The 23,684-nt window shown below is 54.0% G+C and overlaps 1 long non-coding RNA gene across 1 annotated transcript; it reads right to left on the reverse strand.

Moving 5' to 3' along the window:
* Positions 1 to 5,199: 5,199 nt before the first annotated feature.
* LOC108309977 lies at positions 5,200 to 6,508 on the reverse strand. The gene is made up of 3 exons (XR_001827576.2): positions 6,189 to 6,508; positions 5,829 to 5,925; positions 5,200 to 5,475 (listed from the first exon to the last, which is right to left on the reverse strand). It is a non-coding gene; the product is annotated as an uncharacterized LOC108309977 (long non-coding RNA).
* Positions 6,509 to 23,684: the final 17,176 nt, after the last annotated feature.

Consider the following 23,684-nt stretch of genomic DNA (forward strand, 5'->3'; position numbering starts at 1 on the left):
CTTTTTTCCTCAGACAGGGTCTCCCTCTGTCACCCAAGCTGGAGTGCAGTGACACAGTCATAGCTCACTGCAGCCTCACTCTCTTGGGCTCAGAGGATCCTCCTGCCTTAGCCTCCTGAGTGGCAGCTACTACAGGGGCACACCACCACATCCAGCTAATTTGTATTTTATTTTTTTGTAGAGACGAGTTCTCATATTGCCCAGGCTGGTCTCAAACTTCTGGGCTCAACTGATCCTCCCACCTCAGCCTCCCAAAAAGTTGAGATTATAAGCATCAGCCACTGCACCCAGCCGCACCCCAGGACTGACAACCAAAACTGTCTCTGGACGTTGCCAGTCATCCCCTGGAGAGCAGAGTCACAGGTTGAGAGCCACTGAGCTCTTATTATTATTAAATGAGTTTTAGCAGCACAACCCAAAGCCGCAATCCAAAGCAGCACCTACAATCACCTCCCAGCTGAACACCCAAAACGTGCTGGAACTAGGATGTGAACACAGGTCCCATCTCCTGGCAAAGCCTGAGCCATGCCAATGCTTATCACACCTGACTGTGCTAGAGAATTCCAGGGAATCTTAGAAGTGCAGATCCTGCCTTCTTTGTCCAGTGTGTCATTGACGGGCATTTGGGTTGGTTCCAGGTCTTTGCTATTGTAAACAGCGCCGCACCAAACATACGTGTGCAAGTGTCTTTATAAAGAAAATGTGGCACATATACACCATGGAATACGGTGCAGCCATAAACAACGACAAGTTGGTTTCCTTTGTACAGACATGGATGAATCTAGGAACCATCCTTCCCAGCAAACTGACACAAGAACAGAAAACCAAACACCGCCTGTTTTCACCCATAGGTGGGTGATGAACAGTGAGAACACTTGGGCACAGGGAAGGGAACAACACTCACTGGGGTAGGTGCGGGTTGGGGGGAGGGACAGTGGGGGGCAGGGATGATGGGGAGGGATAAGGCCGGGAGAAATGCCTGATGTATGCGACGGGGAGGGGATGGAGACAGCAAACCACCATGGCGTGTATGTACCTATGCAACAATCTTGCAGGATGCAGGATGTGCACATGTACTCCAGAGCCCAAATACAATAAAAAACAAAAGTGCGGATCCTGACCCGTCGGGTCAGGGTGGACCAGAAACGCCACCTTGGTACCAAGTATTCGACCGCTGCACTCCAAGGCCCCTGCCTGGAGCAGCGTGAGTCTGAGGCACTATGCCTTACGATCCAGGGTGGGGGATACAAAGGGCAGACACAGCAGGCATTTATCCCCTCTTTCCTCTTTCTTCACGTGCTTGACAGTTTTCATAGTAAAAATGTGGGGTGCAGGTGGTGGGGAAAGAGCACATACCTGAAACCTTCTGTATGAAAATTCAAATGGTTGGACCACAGCCCGCAGGCTGGTCATCTGTGTTTGTAAGGAACGTTTTACTGGAGCCAGGGCTGGGTGCAGGGAGAGCAAGTGAGGCCGGGCAGCGCGAGGGCAGGGTTGCAGCCTGGCTTTATTTGAACATTTTGATATTTTGTATATCCTGGATTTTTTGCATCAATTTTGCATGAAAATGGTATTTATCTTAATGACTCAGCTTTCTTTGTCGGAGAGAAGGGCCTCACTCACCTTACCTCACCCCTGCCCTGCTTGAAGGGCTCTAGAAAGGGTCTAGAAAGGACTCCAGGAAGAAACCCAGGCTCTGAATGACCACTGCACTGGCCAGAGCCCCACTGCTGCCCCTTGCTTGCTGCATGGCTTTGGGCGGCAGCCTAAGCTCTGGGGACCTCAGTTTTCCCCATGAAATGGGGCCAGTCACCCACATCACCACCTGGCAGGTATATTGTGAGGATTAAATAATATACACAGAAGCGTCTTGGGGGGTCTTAAAAATACTTGTTATTGGTTGGGCACTGTGGCTTATGCCTGTAATACCTGTACTTTGGGAGGCTCAGGCAGGTAGATCACAAGGTCAGGAGTTCAAGACCAGCCTGGCTAACATGGTGAAACCTCGTCTTTACTAAAAATACAAAAATTAGCCAGGCATGGTGGCACATGCCTGTAGTCCCAGCTCCTTGGGAAGCTGAGTCAAGAGAATCGCTTGAACCCGGGAGGTGGAGGTTGCAGTGAGCTGAGACTGGGTCACTGCACTCCAGCCTGAGACTCCATCTCAAAAAAAGGGGGCCGGGCGCAGTGGCTCACGCCTGTAATCCCAGCACGTTGGGAGGCCGAGGCGGGTGGATCACGAGGTCAAGAGATCGAGACCATCCTGGCCAACATGGTGAAACCCCGTCTCTACTTAAAAAAAAAAAAATTAGCTGGGCATGGTGGCGCGCGCCTGTAATCCCAGCTACTCGGGAGGCTGAGGCAGGAGAAACGCTTGAACCCGGGAGGCGGAGGTTGCAGTGAGCCGAGATCACACCACTGCACTCCAGCCTGGTGCCTGGCGACACAGCAAGACTTTGTCTCAAAAAAAAAAAATACTCGTTATTGTCAGGAGGGAAGCAAAGGCGAGTTCAAATCAATGCCATGGAAGCTGCGAAGATGCAGGAAAACCTGCCGGGCGCTGGGCTAGGTCACTGAAGGTAAGTCCTGAACTGGGTTTGAGGAGTAAGAGGATCGGATGGGCTGGGAAATCCAGGAAGGTGTTCAGGCAGAGTTCTTCAGAGCGAAAGGCTTGGGGAAAGGGGTTACTGAGGCAGGCAGGACCCAGGTGACGGCGCTCAGTGAACACCTAGAAAGCCCCCAGCCCTGGCCAGCATGGAGATCCCACGCGTTAGCCAATGAGCAGCTGCTGTCCATTATTCTCACCTGGCCAGGTGGGCCAGGGAAGTCCTTGTCTGGCCTGGGTAGCAGCAGGGGACAAGTCACTCATACCAGCAGCACCCTTCCCACATCCATACCCCAAGCAAGCAAAGAAGGACTGCTGGAACACAATCCTTATGGCAACCCTGCGCCATTTAGGAGATGGGAACGTGGGCTTTGGAGGATCTGGGCCGAGAGGGAAGGAGATCCAGACCGTGGGGGCCTGGGCACAAGGAACCCAATGAAAAGACACAGCAGAGGACTTGGCCGTGGGCGCTGGAGAGATAAGGAGCCGGTGTGGCCAGCCCGGGACACTTCAGCCTCTGCTGCCTACTCTTCAGAACCCAAAGGACCCGCACAGGGGCTGGTGGGCAGCAGGAAGGAATCAGGCTCTGCCAAGTTGCTCTCTGGATTGGAAAGCACCAGATTCTTCCAGGAGAGTTAGTGCCTGGTCGGGGCGATTTCACTCCAAACTATGCCAATGGTAGTCCTAGGAGGTGTCCCCTGTAGTACGGCAAGTGAGCCACAGCTGGTGTGCGAGGCCGCCTTTCCTTCGTGTCCAGAGTGATGGATTGCACAGTTTCAGCAGAAGCTGGGGACAGCACCGACACACAGTGCTCCATCGAATGTCAGCATCGTCTCGCTTGCACTTCCCAACAGCCCTGTGCTGCCGGTACCATCATTATCCCCTTCTGCAGATGAACAGAGTGAGGCTTGGGGAGGTAGCATGGCTTGGGCAGGCGGCGTGGCTTGGGGAAGCGGCGTGGCTTACTCGCTCAAGGTCAGTGGCTGGCTCAAGGTCAGTGCCCAGCACTCAGTGGAGCGAGCTTCGTGGCAGCTGGGTCGCCTTCAGAATACGTTCTTAACCCTGGTCTCTTCCCCACTAGCATCTCCCCTGAGGACTCACTTTTAGCCAAATTCCCCCCAAAAGATGCAAAACATTCTTTTGTACCCTCTGGTTTCTTCTGCCTGTGTGAACTGTAGGCTGTGCCTAGTAAGTCGCCAGGACTTAGTTCCCAGGACACACACCAAAGTGCCTGCCAGCCTCCCCCACTTCAGCCTGATGGCTTTCTTTTTTTCTTTCCTTCTTGCTTTCTTGCTTTCTTTCCCTGCCTCCCTCCCGCCCTCCCTTCTTTCTTCTTTCTTTCTTTCTTTCTTTATTTATTTCTTTGAGTCTTGCACTGTCTCCCAGGCTGGAGTGCAGTGGCACAATCTCTACTCACTGCAACTTCCGCCTCCCATGTTCAAATGATTCTCTTGCTTCAGCCTCCCAAGTAGCTGGGATTACAGGCACTTGCCACCATGCCTGGCTAATTTTTTGTGTTTTTACTAGAGATGGGGTTTCACTATGTTGGCCAGGTTGGTCTTGAACTCCTGACCTCGTGATCTGCCCACTTTGGCCTCCCAGAAGCTGGGATTACAGGCATGAGCCACCATGCCCAGCTGAGCCTGATGATTTTCTAAACGCCCAGTGGGGGACGTACAACCTCCAGGAAATCAAGCAGCTGTGTGGTTCCATATTTGTGACGAGGTCTGATTTCAGCAAGGAAATTGGTCAAGACAGCTTGCAGGATGTCAGAAAAGTTTCCTCAAAGATCATGTAGCAAGGGAGGTAGCGACAGAGGTGCTACACCCACCGAGGACAGGCCTGAAGGAAGGCAGCCTGCAGAGCCGGAGGACCCTGAGTGCAGAAAGATGTTAACACCGTGGTGTCGATGGTCACAGGGAGTTTGCACACAGCCCAGCAGTGCTACACCCAGCTGACACGGGATGTGCCTTTCAGTTGAAGGACAGGTGGAATAGCAATCATAATCATAATAGCAATTTATGGTGGCTGTATTCGCCTCCTATGTCTACTGTAACACATCACCACAAAAAGGGTTGCTTGAAACTTATTCTCTTCTAGTTCTGGAGCTCAGGAGTCCACAGTGCAGTGTGGATGGAGTCACGCTCCCTCCAGAGGCACTAGGGGATGATCCTTCCTGGGCTCTGCCAGCTTCTGGGGACTCCAGGTGTCCCTGGCTTGTGACCCCAGTGCTCCAATCTCTGCCTGCGACTTCACGTGGGCTTCTCCTGTGCCTACCCTCTCCTCTCTGCTAGGGACACCTATTATTGGACTTGGGACCCACATTAATCCAGGGGGACTTCATCTTGAGATCCTAAACCACATTTGCAAAGACACTTTTCCCAAATAAGGCCACGTTCATAGGTTCCAAGGGACCATCCCATAACCAATCCCCATCACCCTCCCTCAGGCTTAACCACAGGGGACTCTTGGGTGTGGGGACTGCCCCGACTCTGAGACTGAGCAAGACGAATTGCAGGCTAATGTGGTATTAACATCTTAACACACATGATGGTGAGACACATGCGCACATCCCATAAGAAATATGTAGGATCATTGACATTTCCAGAATTTCCTAAAAGTAAAAACAAGGCTACGTGGGCATCATGTACCCTCTACTGATACCATGTGACAGAAACCCATCATCCAGGTCTAACCATGATGGAAACACAGACCTACTCGGATTGGAGGGCATTTCCCAATGCATCTGAGCTGTGCTCCCCAAAACAGTCAAGTTCATCAAAAGCAAGGAATGGTAAGAAACTGTCACAGACCAGAGCAGCCTAAGGAGACGAGAAGACTGAGTGGGACGTGGTGTCCTGGACGGGCTCCTGTAACAGGAAGAGGACATTCGGGAAACGCTGGCCAGCTCCAGCTAAGTCCGGAATTGAGTGAGTCGTAATGTAGCAATGTTGGCTTCTTAGCCCGGACAAATGTGCCCTGGTCATCGAGTGGGAGGACAACATTATGGGAAATTCAAGCTGAGTGAGGCACAGACGAGGATTCTCTTTACTGCCTTCCCACTCTTCTTCAAAGTTCAAGGCCAACCCCGAAGTGCTCAAGGAGCCCCAGGGCACTCAGAGATAGCTAAGGGTAGAAAGCAAAAAGTGGAAACTTTCTTTCTGGCTTCTTCCCCGAATCCCACTTCTCTGTAACTAAAATGTGGTGTGTGTTTTTTCCTCACCTTTGGGGAGTTCTTTGAAAGGTTCTTCCAGTGTTGGAAGATGTGTCCTTTGGAAGGAGTCCCAAATTGAGGGATCTCTGCAAAGATCCCAGCTTGGCTGTATTTTAAGAAACAGAGAAACCGCAGGGTCTGAGCTTCCGCAGGAGCAGGCCCTGTGCCCCTCACACCACCCCATCAGTCAAGCACCATCAGCAGCCCCACTTTCAAGAGAAGGACGCCAGGGCCAGAGTCACAGCCAGAGCAGAGCTAGGATTTGGGCCAGGACTCACCCCTCCACGGGGTAAAAACCCTTCCTCTCTCTCCCTCCCGTGCCTCCCTCTCTTCTATCCCAAAAGTCAAGTGCAGTCAGTCGTCACTTACCATCTTTGACAGGTTCTTGGAAACTTGAACTTTAAGTGAAAGATTGGACTCAAGGCCATTTGGGTCTCAGGCCTCAGCCAGGCACTTAATTGGTGTCCTCCTCTTTCCGGCCCAGGAAGTGGCTTTAAAAAGCTCCCTCAGAACCCAGCCCTGGGAACCCTGGCACGGTCAGTCCCTCCATCTGCAGGGAGGCCAGGAGGGGATGGATGCCAAGGCCCAGGCCAGCTCCTGGCACTAACCACATGTGGTCCCCACCGAGGGGCCCCGAGGATGGCCACACTCCTGCCCCAGGCACTCTGGGGGCTTACGCTGTCTGGGGAGGGAGGAGGATGTGGACACAGCACACCCTGTCCTCTCCCTGCCTCCTCAGGAGGAACCGCTGCCCTTTGTGGACTAGGAGGTTCTGGGCTCTGCAGCCTGGTTCAGGACCGACTCGGAACCAGAAGGAATGAACTGCTCCCAGAAGCCACGACAAGGGGCATCAGTCAGGAGAAAACAGCCATTCCCAAATTGTTGGTAAGAAGCCTGTGGTGCGGGCAGCTCAGGGCCAGGGGCAGCTGAGGGCCAGGGGCAGCTCAGGGGCAGGACCAGCTGCGTAATTTGCAGGGCCGAGTGCAAAACGAAAATGAAAGGCCCTTGTTCAAGGGTATTAACAATTTGGAGGCAGAGACCAGTAGGTCATTAAACCAATCCTGAGGTCCTCTGGAGTGTGGGGTCCTTCCGGAGTGCAGGTGACTAAATCACCACCCAAGTCACATGCCCACAAAGCCAGCCTCCTCAGGGGTTGCTTGGCTTTCAGACAGTGCGACCCAGAGACGGCTTTCAACAGACGCCTTCACCCCAGAAGCCTGGCTCCTCTGGCCTCTCCCGGGGTTCCCCTTTGGTCAAAGTGCAAATCAATCAAGAAGTCAGAATGACCCACCCCATTATCAAGAAGGGCAGTGGGAGGAGCTCTGGGAAAAGTCAAGCTGTCACCAGGCAGTTACAGGAGATAAAGCAGTCAGTGGCCTGCGGCCCGCACAGTGTCAGCTGCTCCCCAGGGCACTCCCCTGCATCCCATAGCCCCAGAAGAGAACCAGCTCCCAGCCAGGCCATGTCCACTCTGCTCTGGGAAGCAGCTGGGCACTTTGTGCCATCTACATGCCCATTAACCATGCTGCAGGATGGAACCCAGCAGTGGAAGGACCCTGCGGTTCAGGGGACATTCCCAGGACAGCCCTGGGACACCTCTGGCCCATGGAGGCCAGGAGGACAGGCCCCAGGCCTGCAGACTCAGGGATGTGCCTTGGGGAAGGCTCCTGCCCAATTACACCTGCGGACCCATGTGATGCCTTCACATGGGGCACACGGGAGAGGGAGGTGGCAGGTCTCCCCAGCACAAAGCAAAGGGACCCTGGTGACAGAAGGGAGGCAGCCAAGGCTGGTGGTGGGAGGCGGGTGGCAGGAGGGAGCCTAGGGAGGGGGTTCACTCCTCACCTCACACCAAGCCGGCCCCCAACACAGGGCATCTGGATTGCAGAGCAATTACAGAGCGGCCGCACCCCGCATCAAGTACACCCACGCCATGCAGAAGCTCTCCTAACAGTCACGGTGCCCACCTGAGGCTGCTTCACGGGTGAACAGCTGCTGACCCGCAGCAACGACAGTGTCTGAACCCAGGTTCACGTCCCTCTCAGGTTCATCCGTCTGACGTGGTGGCTCTGGGCTCCTCCCGGCCAGGCCAGCAGGGTTGCGAGTGTCTCCCTCACCTCAGAGCCAGGACGTCAGGGGCCCAGGAGAAGTGCCCGCGGTAAAACGGACACCCCAGGGAGGGCAGGAGGCATTACCTGACTCCGTTTCTAAGTCAAATGAAACTTGATTTCACACAGGGAAGTGCCGGGCAGCCCCACAGGCCGGGAGTGCTGAGTGCCGCCTTGCTGTAACATTCTGCTGCCTCGAAATCCTCCATCGTTTTGAACCAGAGGCTCCACATTTTCATTCTGCACTGGGCCTTACAAATCACACAGCCAGTCCTGCCCCCCGCCCCCAGGTGATGTACAGACTCAAGGTCTTGCCCTAGGTGGAACATTCAGGTGTCGTCTGGTCTTCAGTCCTTACTGCCCACCTTTAAGTGCTCACTGTCAGAGGCTGGCGACCCCCAGACGGGGTGGAACTGCAGCCTCTGTCTGAGCTGAGGCTGGAGAACTTGACAATACCTGGAGTCCCTGAGACTGGGGGAGGCTGGTGTCCCTGGGAGGCAGTGCCCCGGGAAGACGGTCTCCACAGGCAGACACCTCTCCTCCCCTTCCCAGTCTTAGGAAGTCTCCCTCTTCCTCTGGGACCATTGCATTCCTGCTGCCCCTCCCTCTATTCACCCACCTCGGGGAGCAGCTACTAACTCCCTCCCCCACAGCCCCACTGGCTTCATAATCCCTTCAGGTGCCCCTGGATGGTGTGGGATGGGAGGTGCTTAGGTTCTTACACCATCCACTTTCTCACCAAATGTTGTTTCTGCCGCACTCCCCACCCCCGCCCCAGCCCCCGTCCTCACTGCTGTACTCCTCTTCCCCGCCCCGTCCTCACTGCCGCACTCCCCACTCCCCCCCAGCCCCCGGCTGCACTGCCGCACTCCCCACCCCCAGTCTGCACTGCCACATTTTTTGGAACAGCACTCAGGATTTTCTGAGAGGACCCCCTACCACAACTTGAATCCCTGCAGTCTGGGCAGGGAAAACCCCACTGTCAAAGCCCAAGCCACCTTGTGACTCAGTCCTGGCCAGTCAGATTCTTTCATCCCACAGGCCTCACTGATTGGCTTAGGGATGGGAACATGACTCACATCAGTCCAATAGGAGTTAATTCTTTGCCACTATTGGGAAGAAAGAATCCGACTTTCTATAGGAAGGGGAGGTGGCAGGAGGTAAGCCCTGGGCTCCAGGGGCTTACTAAAGAAGATGGCAGAGTCAGAGATAGAGAAAAACCAAGTCCTGATGACAGCATTTAAGCCCCTGGATCCAGCTGTGCCTGAAGCCACCCAGGGCCTAGATCATTTCAGTTACATACAAATCATTTTTCTTAAGCCAGCTGAGTCTGGTTTTGTATCACTCACACAGAAAGAGCCCTCAGCAGTATGCTGTCTCCCAGTATGCAAAAGTTACAGCCACACAGGAGCTGAATCCACACTTGATTACCAAACACAGTGCCCAAGGCTTGGAGAAATTCCCAAAGCTGGCTGAGGGAAGGCTTTGGAATGGAGCCCATCCCTCTTGCTGACTTCTTTCTCAGGCAGTGTGTCTGGGAATCCTTCCAGAGACAGCCCTGGTGTTCCCTCACAGCACAGAAAAACCCTGTCCCTTGTGGGAGGCAGAATTCTAACATGGTGGAGAACCCCAGCCCCTGATGTGGACTCCCTGTGTAACCCCCTTCCCTGCGGTGCCGGCAGGACTGCATGAGAAAATCACTACTTAGTTGACTTGGGGTTGCTCAAAAGGGAGATGGTCTGTGTGGGCGTGGCTTAAGCAGGTGAGCTCCTAAAAGGAACTGAGCCTTTCTTGAAGTCAGAGACTGGAAGTGAGAAAGGGCCCCGGGAGGGATCATGTGGTAAGGACCTGTGAGTGATCTCTAGAAAGTGACAGCAGTCCTAGCTAACAGCTGGCCAGAAAACAGGGGCCTCAGTCCTACAGCTGCAGGGAAATGAATCCTGCCATCAACCAGAGGGAGCTTGAAAGCAGATTTTTCCCAGTTGAGACTCCAGATGAGAATGCAGCCCAACCACCACCTTGACTGCAGCCTTGTCAGGCGCTGGGCAGAGGACCGGCTAGAACGCGCCAGACTCGTGACCCATTAAAACAAATCATGAATGGGTGTTGTGGAAGCCACTAGGTTTATGATAATTTGTTACACAGCATAGAAACCAACATACCTCTCACCACCAGAACCTAGGGGAGCCTGTCGGCTGGGATCAGAGGACAGACTGGCCCACTAAACAGTGTGGTGCAGTGGTGAGCTCTCAGCTCCTACAGGCAGGCCTCCTGGGCTCCCATGCCCATCTGACTGCTTGCTAGCCTCAGTTTCCTCATTTGCAAGATGAGATCTGAAAGGGCACTTCCCTCATGGGGTGGTCAGGATGGTTCCCATGGAGCACTCAGAATAATGCCTGGCACAGGGCAAACCCCCAGTCACTGTTATTTGTTGTTGTTGATGCTGTTGTCATGGTTCTAGCAAGAATGTTTTGGCGCTCAGGGTCGAGTATGCCACACGCCTGGGTTGGATGTCACTCCTCCACTCACCAGCTGTGACCACGGGTCTCCCCTTCATCATGGTGAGCTTCAGTTTCCTCCTTGGAAAATCTGACAATGAAGGATGCATTCCCAGGGAGCTCACTGAGTGGAGTCCTGAGCACTGCATCGAGTCCTGAGCTCCCTGCCAACTAGCTCAGTCACTGAACCCAACTGGGTCTATTGCCCACATGCAGCAGAAAGCCAAACACCAAGGCACTGAGTTTTTGCAGCGAGAAGGTTTATTGTGAGTTCAATGGCAAAGAGACAGGAGGAAACACTCAAATCTGTCTCCCAGCTGAAGGCAAGGTCAGATTTTATAAGCATAGGGTAATATCTGATTGGCTCTTCCCGTCAGGTGATGCCAGGAGGTGTGATCTGATTGGATCCTGCCATTGGGTGAGGCCAGGGCTCAATCTGATTGGATCCTGGATCATGCTGTGTCCACTTCTTAATTTAGTCCCCACTTCCTGGCCCGAGCACTTAGGTTCCGTCCCTGGCTGCGTGCTTGGTGTATCTGGGCGTGCCCAGGTTGTGTGACCCTGAACCTAGAGGTCCATGGCAACTGAAAACAACTCACAACTTCGTTACATAAAAGTTGAATCAGATTGGTCTGCTGCAGTTATAGAGTTGCAGTCCCAGGACTCAATCTCAGGACTTCTGGTTCAAGGAGCTCCCTGCTCCCTGGAACATGGCTGACTAGAATGCAAGGCACCCTGGAAGCCTCAGTTCTGTAGAGAATCATGAGAGATGAGAAATGACGTTCCACAAGAAATATTGAACTTCAACCCCATGGAGCATCTGCATGGAGCATGGGACAGAAAGTTTCCATCTGGAAGTTTCATGCATTTTTGCCTTTCTTTTTTTGACACAAAGCCTCACTCTGTCACCCAAGCTGGAGTGCACTGGCATGATCTTGGCTCACTGCAACCTCTGCCTCCTGGGTTCAAGCAATTCTCCTACCTCGGCCTCCAGAATAGCTGGGACTACAGGCGCCCGCCACCATGCCCAGCTAATTTTTGTATTTTTAGTAGAGATGGGGTTCCATCATGTTAGCCAGGCTGGTCTCGAACTCCTAACCTCATAATCCGCCCGCCTCGGCCTCCCAAAAGTGCTAAAATTACAGGCATGACCGGCCTCCTTTCTAGAATAAAGGGCGAACTCCACAAACCCATCCACTCTCCCCACTTGACAAAAAGCACCTTTACCTGCATTGACCTCAGCCTCGATGAGAGCCTCCCACTGTGACCCTGGCTGAGATGGAAATGGGGTCCCCGAGAGAGAGTCGCTCACCCAGGTCGCACACATGAAAAGTGGCGAGGCTGGGATTTGAAACTAGGTCTCCCAGACTCTACAGACCATGCACATGGCCCCTCTTAGAGTCATGTTTCCTATATTCTAGTGAGGAAAGAAAATCAATCAAGAGTAAGAAAGGGCTGGGCATGGCAACTCCCACCTGTAGTCTCAGTGCTTTGAGAGACCAAGGCAGGAGGGTCACTTGAGACCAGGAGCTCAGGACCAGCCTGGGCAACAGAGCCAGACCCTCCCATCTGTACAAAATTAATAATAACAATAAAGGAGTCCAAGTATGTCAGATCGGGATGCAAACGATGGGGAGAAGTCAAGTGTTTATGGGGGAGAATTCGGTTTGTGTGTGTTGGGAGGGGTGGGCAGCGTACACCTCCCTGAAAAGAGAACATTGGAACAAAGACCTAGAGGGCGAGGGTGCGAGCCATGCAGCCACCTGGGGAAGAGCATTCCAGGTCGTGCAAAGGCCCCGGGGCTGAAGTGTGCCCGGCTGCCTGGGCAGCAGCAAGGAGGTGGCCGACATGGCCGGCCTGGTCGCTCTACCCCAGGGGCCGTCAGCGCCGCACGCTGCTGTCACCTCATCATCTGCGTTATATTCCCAGGGTTTCTTAAATCCCTGAGAGTTTTGATTGGCTCAGGTCATCTGTTGGTGCCAATGACTGGCTACCCCTAGGTCAGATGCCCACCCACGGTTCAATAACTGCACCACAGGGGTGGGATTAAGTCTCCCTACACGTGGCCACTCTGAGCAAGCCACCCCTTCTGCAATCAGTGTGGACGTGGTGGCAGTGACTGAGGTGTTCAGCGGCCCAGCTGGCTGGTTTATTTTCTTTATCGGGTGCTGTGACCTCTCTCTAATAGCTGTGCCACCGTCAGGAATATCCCCTGACCCCAGGGCACTGAATGAAACCTTCCCCTCCAGCCAAGCCCATCTTCCACCAGCGGACTTTAGTGACCAGCCATTGTGAGCCACACTCTGTCATAGGGCCTGGGGGCAAAGTGGCAGGCAAGACAGGCAAGGTCCCTGTATCATAGCAATAGAGACATACAATTGACAAATAACTGCAGAAATAATTATTTAAATAGATTCTGATGTGTTCAATGATGGGAAAGCATTGGGACTATGAGAACTTATAACAGGCGACAAGCCCAAGCTTCAGGGTCAGGGGGAAGAGCAATCACGGAAGACTTCCTGCAGAAGGTGACAATGAAGCTGAGAACTGAATGGTGAATCCAAGCCAGCCAGAGAGGAATGGGGGAAGAAAACAGGATTCCCAGAAGAAGGAAACAATGCATTCAAAGGCCACCAAGGTTGAAAGGAGTTCAATATGTTTGAGACAACCCAAGAAAGCCAGTATGTGACCAAGGTGGCCAAGATGTCACGGCATGGATTTTCTTTTTTTTTTTTTCTGAGACAGTGTCTTACTCTGTTGCCCAGGCAGCAGTGCGGTGACACGATCTCAGCTCACTGCAACCTCTGCCTCCCAGGTTCAATCAATTCTCCTGCCTCAGCCTCCCCAGTAGTTGGGACTACAGGCGTTAGCCACCACGCCCGGCTAATTTTTGTATTTTTAGTAGAGATGGGGTTTCACCATGTTGATCAGGGTAGTCTCGAACTCCTGACCTCAGGTGATCCACCCGCCTCGGCCTCCCAAAGTGCTGGATTACAGGTGTGAGCCACCATGCCCAGCCCCTTGTCATCTGATTTCTAATGCCCGTTCAAGTCGGGGCCCAGCAGCCCTGGTGAGCTGAGAGCACAAATTTGAGTATCAGATTGCTGTCCTGCCCACTGCATGCGCACACAGTGTCTCTGGCTACCAGGGGTTCCGAGGGCCCTGCCTGCAGTGAGGAGATCCAAGAGGCAAGCACAGCCCCGCATGACCCCACTCCCAGGAAGAGGAGGCTCTTCAGAATCAATGGCAAGTGCCACTCATGCCTGTCCTTTCCGGAGGCACTGAAGGACTTCTGTGTCACAGCCATCATAGCGTCGCTGGGTCCTACGCACGAGCCCGGCTTTCATCAGGTTGCACGCCCGCCGGCCCTGGGGAGCTCTTACCCCCTCCTCTCTTTCATCTGCACCTCTCAGGCTGGGTCCCAGCCTCCCGCAACATCCCCAGGTGCTTCTGACAGGTGCCCGGGGAAGCCTCCTCTGTGCACCCTCCCTCCTCGGTGTCACTTCCAGGACAGTGGCAGACTCACTGTGGCTAAGACAATGACTCCCAAGTTCCGTCTCCAGCCTGGCCCACCTGCTGACCTCCAGCTTGGGGTCCACTGCCTTCTCAGCAGCGCCGGGCAGGCTCATCATCACATCCTAATTCCTACCCCATCTGCACTGCGTGCAACCTTGTCCCCCAGAATTCACGTTAATCCGGAACCTCAGAATGTGGCCTTATCTGGAAATAGGGGCTTTCTCGCAGCTGGAGTGAGTTCACATGAGGTCATATAGGGGTAGGCTGGGCACTAAATCCAATGACTGGTGTCCTTATAGGAGAAAGACGAGACTCCGAGACTCAGGAAGAAGGCCGTGTGGAGACGGCGACAGGGACTGCAGTGACGCCACCGCAGACCAAGGACCCCCAAGATCTCTGGCGCCCACAGAAGCTGGAAGAGAGGCTGGAACAGATTCTCCCGCAGAGCCTCTGGACGGAAACAGAGCTGCCCACACCTTGATTTGGGATTTAAATGTCTGCTGCTTTAAGCCGCCTCATTTTCAGGAATTAGCTAAGCAGTCTTGCAGACAAATGCAACGTCCAAAGCAGGACTTAGAATTTTCTCCCTCACACCTGCTCTCCATCTCCCCATCCCCCATCTCCACAGGTGCCCCACCCCGCCACGCCCCTCGATGCTCAGGCTGAAATCTTTGCAGCTGCCTGCCTTCCTCCCTCCCTCCCTTCCTTCCTTTTCTCTTCTCTTTCTCTTTTTCCTCTCTTGCTCTCTCTGCCCCTCTCTCTCTCCCTTTCTCCCTCTGTCGTCTAGCCTGGAGGATGGGCTCACTGCAGCCTCCACCTCCTGCGCTCAAGGGAAGGGAGCAAGGGCCTGGGGCAGGTGGGGGCGAGGGGCCTCGGGCCTCTGCTGGCCTGGAAGAGGGCGCAGCAGGAGCTTGGAGGCTGGAGCCTCAGCTGCCTGTCGCCACTCTTTCCCTCCTGGCCCCCTGGAGTTCCGGTTCTCCAACATCTCTGCCAGTCCGATGACCTGACGTTGTCACACGTCCCCAGCTCCCACCTGACAGTCAGCCACTCACCCAAAAACACACTTTGTTTTGAGATGGAGTCTCACTCTGTTGCCCAGGTTAGAGTGCAGCGGTGAGATTTCAGCTCACTGCACTTTGCTTCCTGGGTTCAAGCGATTCTCCTTCCTCAGCCTCCTGAGTAGCTGGGATTACAAGTGTGTGCTACCACATCCGGCTAATTTTTGTATTTTTAGTAGAGACGGAGTTTCACCATGTTGGCCAGGCTGGTCTCGAACTCCTGACCTCAAGTGACCTGCCTACCTCAGCCTCCCCAAGTGTTGGGATTACAGTCACCGATCTCTTTTTTTTTTTTTTTTTTTTAAGATAAGGTCTTGCTCTGTCACCCAGGCTGGAGTGCAATGGCACCATCACAGCTCACCACAGCCTCGACCTGCTGGACTCAAGTGATCCTCCCACCTCAGCCTCCCGAGTAGCTGAAACTACAGGTGCAGACTGCCAGGCTTGCCTAATGTTTTCTTTCTTTGTAAGAACAGGGTCTCACTATGTTGCCCAGGCTGGTCTCAAACTCCTGGGCTCAAGCGATTCTCCCACTTTAGCCTCCCAAAGTGCTGAGATATAGGCATGAGCCACTGTACCCAGCTAATTTACTTTGTTAAATGTTTTGTAGAGATGGGGTCTCACTACGTTGCCCAGGCTGGACAGTCATTCTTAACTGCCTTCCACAGGCACTCCTTTGTCAGAGTCAGAATCAAACCCTGAGGCTGTGGGGCCACATCATCCCTGCGCCTGGCCACTTCTCACCGCCTTCTGCCCCCACCATGTGGAGCCTCTGACCTCTCTCTCCTCCTCACTTCCTCCCTGTTTCTGCCCTTACACCCTAGTCTGATTTATTTACGTATTTATTTTTTGAGATGAAGTTTCACCGTTTTGCCCAGGCTGGAGTTCAATGGCATTATCTCGGCTCACTGCAACCTCTGCCTCCCGGATTCAAGTGATTCTCCTGCCTCAGCCTCTCAAGTAGCTGGGATTACAGGTAAATGCCACCATGCCCAGCCCCACTCTAGTCTTTGAAACACAAGGCAGAGCGTTCTCATGGGTGCGCTTGTCCCCCATCCCACTCAGTCAAGTCCGAAGTCCCCACAGTGAGGCACAGGCCCATCCGACCTGACCATCCGTCCCCAGACAGCCCTCCAACCTCCACCTGCCACAGTCGCCCTTGTCCACTGCCCTCCAGCCACACTGGGCACCCTGCTGCCACCCCGCCCAAGGCCTTTGCACTGGTTGTCCCCTCTGTTTGGCATATCCTGTGCCCAGAGCCTGGCTCATTCTCTCCGTTCAGGTCTCTGCTCAAATGTCACCTCCCCAAGGCCTTCTTGGTCCGCCCTGCCTAAGGCGGGCTCCCACCCCACCCTCCTCCTGCCCTTTCACTGTCTCTGACGTCCCTCCACCCGCTGTCACACAGACAGCACGTGCTTGTGAGTTTCTTCCCAGCGTGGCTGTGCCCCTGGCCCAGAACCTGGCCTGAGAAGGCCTCAATAAACATGGGCTGAACAAACGAGAGCGCAGGTGAATGAATGATTGAATGAACAAGTCAGCAGATGAGACCCATCCGACCTTCGTTGCTCATGAGTGTCGCCAAGTTGCAGCTCTTGTGAGGAGCCGATAAGAATGTGGTTTCCAAAGTTCCGGTTCCTCTCGAGCAGCCAAAGGGCTCCTCTGTGACCTCCGTGGTGGGGGTAGCAGCATCTCCTGTCACAGACAAGGCTCTCGGGCCTCCTTCTCAGGGGCAGTGGGAAGTCAGGCCTGCATCCTAGCACCTGCACTGTCCCCACGGGCTGTGCAGCCCCAGGCTGGTTACTGGACCTCTCTGTGCCTTGGTGTTCTTATCTACAAGATGGTACAGGAGGACTTATGTGGCTGCAGGCTGTTGTGAGAACTGAATGCACTTATGCACATCCAGGCTGCGAACGTCCCGGGTGAGTGCTCAGGAAGCCACAGCAGGCGTCACCACTGTGTCACCATGGAAACAGGTGGTCTGCCATGGCATCCTCCTTCTCTTTCTTGGGGCAAGGCAGGGTGTGCGAATGTTCCCATCTGGAGCTTGGCCAAGCTGGAGCGGGGATGCCACAGAGCCCTTAGCATGGTGACATCCCGGGGTTGGACTACGGGGCTGCAGTAGCCATGAGCGCACCAGTGTGCCAGGCGGATTTCACCTTCGGAGGTCTGCCTGGGACGAGCTGCTGTCCGTCCTCCTTCGCTGCTGCAGCAGACAGACCTGAACGGTTTCTCCTCACCGCCAGCTTCACAGAGGAAAGAGAAAGAAACTGAATGCCAGGTCCCCAGCCAGGAGGCCAAAGAGGCAGATCCCTAGAGGCGAGGAGTGCTGGCCCAGTGACTCCTTCGCAGGGCTCCGGGGCTGGCCAGCTGTGGATACTGGGCCCACCCTGGGTTTGTGTCCCCACAGGTACTGCACCTTCCCCGTGAGGGGATGTGACCAGGGGCTGCGACCTCACACCTTCTGGCCAGGGCTTCATAGAGCAAGAGGGTCGTGAGTACTGCTCACAGAATGTGAAGTAGCAAACGCGGTGTCCTCTGGGGCCTGCGCGCTCTCCCAGGCCCCTCCACGCCACCACCTCCGTCTTCTCTCAGGCCGGGTCCACCCTGAAAACCCAGTGTGTCAGCAGCAATTTGCCCCAGACGGTCCCTGCTGCTCCCAGCGCCTCAGCTCACCTGGCCATGGCCCCTGCACAGCGCACTCGTCACTTGCCCTGGAAGCAGGACCCAGAGACCTGGAAGGACGCGCTGAGCACCCTCAGAGCAAAATATTCGTGACCAACGTGCCAGCAAGTTTCCCAAAGCCAAGTCAAACTTGGGCTCCAGCAAGCCTCCAGTGGTCCTGGGCAAGGGGTTCGGTGACATGGCTTCACTCGCCCTCTCCCCAGACCCCCCAGCCCTCCTGGCCACTCCCGGCAGCCAGTTTGTCACCAGGAGAGATGACAGGGCTGGTGACCACACTGACAGCCAGATGTTGGTCCAATGCCATAAATGACACAGGAGGCTTATTGGCCACAGGAAGCTGAAGACTGGGGCTGCAGCCTCACAGAGTGAAGAAGCGGGGGCCCGTGGGAGAGGAAGCTGCCCAGCCTCCGTTATGCAAAGTTAGGGGGTGCGGGGGGCCCTCTTCCTCTATTACGTAGCTATCTCTGCGCCGCTGCTGGAGGGAGGCTTGCACCTCAGCTGCACTTCCGAGTGACTTGGGGTGTCGGGTGCCACCCTGGAGATTCTGAAACAGTTGGTCTGGAGCATGACCTGGGCAGGAAGTTTTTTTAAGCCCTCTAGATGATTCTAGGGGCAGCCAAGGTTATAAACACAGGCTCCAGATTTAGAACATAGGATCAGATTCAGGAACAGAGCTTCAACTTACAGGCCAGAAGGCTGGACTCCACCCAACTGCGAGGATCACAGAGACTAAGGTGTGAATAGTGCCCTGGAGTTGGGCAGTTTACAGCCTGTGCAACTGGACACAGCAGACCTGATGCGGGCAGGGGAGAAACTGAGCATCCAACCCACTTCGTTGATGAAGAATGACATGGAGGTGCGGGTTCAGACCCCAGTGCTGCTGTCCGCTCAGGGTATTTGTATGCAGTGCCTCCTGCGTGCGGGCGCTGTGTCCCCCACCCGTCACGCAGATGATATTTATGAGAGGGAGACAGACAGAAAACAAATAATCCTGCATAGGAATATATAATGACAGATTTGGTAAGAACAGGTGACAGGAAAGAGCAGGGGAAGTGCGGTGGGCAGGGTAATGCCCTCGACCGTCTCGGAGCCCATGACCGACTACCCTAGGCTGCTCGGCAAAGGGGAATTCGGGCAGCAGAAGGGGAATTTGGGAGGTTGTGAATCAGCTGGCCTGGGGTTGGGGAGATCGTCCTGGACCATTCGAGTGGGCCCGGCGTCCTCGCAGGAACCCTTCAGAGTGGAAGAGGGAACGGGAAGAGGGCGGCAGAGGGGAGGTCGGCCCGAGGCTGCGGCCTTGGAGAGGGAGGAACTACGGGCCTGAATCCTGCCAATCACCCCAGTGAGCCAGAAGCAGGTGCTCCCCAGAGCTTCCAGAAGGGAGCATGGCCTGCTGACACCTTGACTTGGGCTCACTGAGGCCCTGGAGGGAGGGTCAGTGGAGGCCACCCAGACACCTGACTCAAGGACACAGTGAGCTCATCAAGGGGCGCGTCAGGCCACTGCACTGGGGGGTCACATGTGATGCCAGCAAGCAGAAAACATACAGTCAAAGCCTAAAGGAAGAGTATGGCCTAGTTTGGGGACCAGAGGAGGCTTCCTGAAGAAATGGCATTTGGGGTAAGACCAAGAGGAAGAAGAGAAATGAAGCTTGCAAAGTAGGGAGGCAGAGAGAGCAGAGAGGCCAGGGCCCCCGGGCAGGAAAAACCCACTGTGAGCAGGGGAGGGAGAGCAGTCCAGTGTGAGGCACATCGCACTCTGCCAGCCTCAGCTTCCTTGCCTGTGAAATGGGATCATAACAGGGTGTCCTCACTGGGAGAATGAAGTGGGCTGGGCAGTCAGACAGCAAAGTAGCTAGAGTTCCGCAGTCAGGCTAGACCAGGGTTCAAACCCTAGGTCTCCTGGTTACTGCTTGGATGACCTTGGACAGGCCGTCTTCCCTACCCAAGCCCCCTTTTCCTGCGAGCCTGCTGTGAGTCTTAGATAAGACTGTGTCCATGGTGTCCTCAACAAACGTGGACTGTTGTTGTTGCTGTCATTGCTGTGGTGGTGGTGAGGGGAATAAGGCCAGAGACAGCAAGAGACCTGGGGGCTGAGCCAGGAGGAAGGCAAGTCTCCTGTCTCCGGCCTCGATTCTGCAGTTTCCCAATCTGCAGGGCCAGGGTCAACTGAGGAAAGCAAAATTCAAGCCAGGGGAGTGGCGGGCCAGGGTGGCTCAGGAGAGGGATGTGTGTGTGTGTGTGCGTGCGCACATGTGCGTGTGTGTGAGTGCACGCATGTGTGTTGTATGTTGTGCATGTGTTGTGTGTGTGTTGTGTGTGTGTGTGTGTGTATGTGTGTGTGACTGCAACAAGCAGCATGCATGTAGAAGTGTGGGTGTGGTTGGACATAGTAGCTCATGCCTGAAATCCTGGGACTTTGGGAGGCCGAGGTGGGAGGATCACTAGAGGCCAGAAGTTCAAGAGCCACCTCAGCAACATAGTGAGATGAGATCCCATCTCAAAAAAAAAAAAAAGTTGGGTGTGAGTGAGTGTGTCTGTGAATGTACACAGGTGAGTGTGCCTGGGTGTGAAAAGTGGGTGAATGACTGATGTATGTGGACACCTCCCCAGAGCCACCCCCGGAAGGCTCCCGAAAAGGCCTGGCCGCTCATTCACAGGAGCCGGTTTAGCCCCCTGCAGGGCAGCGGCCAGCCAGGCCAAGGATAAGGGGCAGGCTTAGCTGGGTGATGCTGGACCAGATTAAATGTTAAAACAATATCCGGGCCTGCGGGTGTGCACGTAGAGCTGTGCCTGCTGTTCTGGATGATGCAGCTGATTCCTGGTGGCCACGTCTGATGTTTCTACTGGGATTGAGACACCCCATCCCTACTCCTGCCACTCCGAGTTGAAACACCCATCTGGGAGTTGAGGGCCCTGCAGCCCAAGAACAGAAACCAGGGGAGAAACCCCACCCCAAGGAGCTGCACCCTTGGAGGAGACCATGGCGCCCTGCACCTGTCACCACTGCCCCATGGCAGAGGTCCCCTCCCTCATCCAACCAGACCTGGGTTAAAAACCTCGCAGCTATGTATTCTAGGACAAGCCGCTCATCCTTCCAGACCTTCCTTTCCTTCCTTCGTGGGCTCCCTAAACGACTTCATCAGATTGCTCCCAGAGGATGAAATGCTTCTAAAGATCTGGCCCACAGCCGGACGCAGTGGCTTATGCCGGTAATCCCAACACTTCAGGAGGCGGAGGTGGGCAGGCTTGAGCCTAGGAGTTCAAAACCAGCCTTAGTAACAGGGCAAAACCCCGTCTCTAAAAAAAAAGAAAAAAGCTTAGCTGGGTGTGGTGGTGCACGCCTGTAGTTCCAACTACTTGGGAGGCTGAGGTGGGAGGATCTCTTGACCTTGGAGGTCCAGGCTGCAGCAGGCAGTGATCATACCACTGCACTCCAGCCTGGGCAATGAGCAATACCCTGTCTCAAAAAAAAGGCCTTCCCTGGGGCCAGCATTTTGTAACCACTCAATACATGTGAGCCGTTGAGGAGGCTTGGATGTTACTATTAGCCATTAGAATATGAAACAGCCTGGAGTTAAGTTCCCCACCCAGCCTAGTGGGATAGGGAACCAGTCACAATTCTGTCAATAGTAAGAAAGATAAACCAATGCCATATGTATTGAGTATCTGGATTGTGACCTGAAGTTCTTACCTTATTACAGGGACATAGACCTGAACTGGCGTGTGTTGCTGTCATTAGGATCACTGCTGGATCCTTGAGAGCAAGGACCGTGTTGTCTTTTGTGGCCTCTGTGTCCCCCTGCACATAGTAGGTGCTTGATGTTGCTGCATGAATGAGCAAAGACACCTGAACGGCTGGGAGGACAGAAAGACAGCAGTCAGTGTGTCCTTATGCCTGATGGACTTTGGTCCGGCCTCACTGGGACTCTGTTTCTATCATGAAGCAGAGGGTGCAAGAAATATTTACCAAAAGGCTCCCGGTCCTGGTGGGTTTCTTGCAACTACAGATTGTCTTTTTAGACAGTGTTTCTCCAGAGCGCAGCTGACCTCCTAGGTCATGCTTCACGAGGATAGTGGGGTGGAGGGTGGAAGAAGTAAGCCTCCCCAAAGGAGTCAGCACTTAGACTATGAGGTACTATGCCGGCGACTTCATATACCTCACCTGATTTAGTTCTCACAACAATCGATAGCTTATCTTTCCAGCTGCAGTCGCCCCTGCCTGCCAGACACAAATCCGTATCTGAGTGTTTCCCTGCCCTATTTTGTCTGTGCTGTCTTATGTAAAATGCAGAGTCCCCCATCATTCCTTATTCCTTTTTGTTTATGTGAAAAATGTGTTTTTCAATATCCTGCCCTTTTCCCTTTAAATTTGGAGCCCTCAAAATCATCTTTCGAGAAAGGCATAGACCTGTCCCCCGGATGCGTCCTTCACTTTGGCAAACAAATCTCCAAAAATGTCAACTTTGGCAAATAAATAAAAAATGATGGAGACTCATCTCCTCATTTTCTTCCATTGACAAGACAAATCATTCATATGCTACAAATGAGGAAACTGAGGCTCAGAGAGGTATAAAGGTACTCAGTGTAGTACACAGATTTTTATAAAATGACCCTGATTCATCCCTCCTTGTACCCACAGCTCTTTGCAAAATGGTTTGACAGCTCTTTCCATCAAGGGGCAGAGGTGATTTCCAAACTCTTGAATCAGGTTGGTCTTGTAACTTGCTTTGGCCAACACAATTGCTGGAAGTGATGCTGTACCCAACCTAAGCCTCCCAAACTGCCTTTGAGGTTTCTTCTCTCTCTCAGACTCCTGCCTCCATCAGGAGGACAGTCTGCCAAAGAATGAGAGACCAGTTGTTCCCATCACTCTAGATGATGGAGCTTCCTGCAGACCTGGCAGCTGACCACAAAAATGCATGAGGGATCCCAGCCCACCCCAGAAGAACCACCCAACTGATGGTTCAGGCTGAATTGTCAACTTACAGAATCGTGTTTTAAGCAAGTAGGTTTTGGGATGATTTGTTACATAGCGGTAGCTAACTGATACACTCACAGCACACAACCGTTAAAGGCTAAGTCAGGACTCAAGGCAGGAGGCAGGTTGTGGGACTTGAGAATCCACACTCTCAACCTCTGAATTTTGCTGCCTCCCAGGATAACAATGAGGACAACAGGGCCTAAGCTGCTAAAGATCCCTTCTCTTTTCTACCAACTTTCAGCCCACGTCCTCCGGGGAACGTGCCTCATCCTGCCCTCTCTTGCCCTGACACCTCCTGTCTAAGCCGAGCTCTTTGATTCCCCACCCTTACAAGGGTCTGGGTGGGGACAAAGCACTGGCTCCCACTTCAGATTTCCCTGCGCCCCTACTTTGATCAGCTCCATCCCTGCTCGTTTGCAAGGTTTGTTCAGAACGCTGGCGAGAGCCAATGTTTCTACACATACATATCAGTAGCCATGATGAAAACCAGCTGTGAGGTTTAAAAATAGCCCCAAAGGACTGCCAAAAATGCCAAGTCCTTGGCTCGGAGAGGAGAAGCCAACCCCAAGGTGAGGCCACCATCATCAGGGAACAGTCTTAGCTACCACGTGCCCAGGAGTCTTCCACGCCAGGCCCACAGTGCTTGCGGAAGGAGCTCGGCTAAGCCCGAGTCCCCAGGAGCAAAAGGCCCCGGAGAAGCAGGGGTGGAGTTCAAGGCCCAGAGACAGCAAGAGACCTGGTGGCTGAGCCAGGTGGAAAATAAGTCTCCTGTCTCCAGCCTCCACTCTGGACAGCTTCTCAATCTGCAGGGCCAGCGCCAACTGAGGAAAGCAAAATTCAAGTCAGGGGAGTTGCGGCCGCCTGGCCAACAGGGTGAAACCCCTTTGCAGAAAGAAACCTGCGAGGCAGTTACGACAGTGGCTGGGTCGTCCCAGCTTCTTGGGGGGCTGAGGCAGGAGAATTGCTTGAACCCCGGAGGCGGAAGTTGCAGTGAGCCAAGATCATGCCACTGTACTCCAG

This window comes from Cebus imitator, unplaced genomic scaffold (assembly GCF_001604975.1).
Source record: "Cebus imitator isolate Cc_AM_T3 unplaced genomic scaffold, Cebus_imitator-1.0 Scaffold99, whole genome shotgun sequence".
Taxonomy (NCBI): Eukaryota; Metazoa; Chordata; class Mammalia; order Primates; family Cebidae; genus Cebus; species Cebus imitator.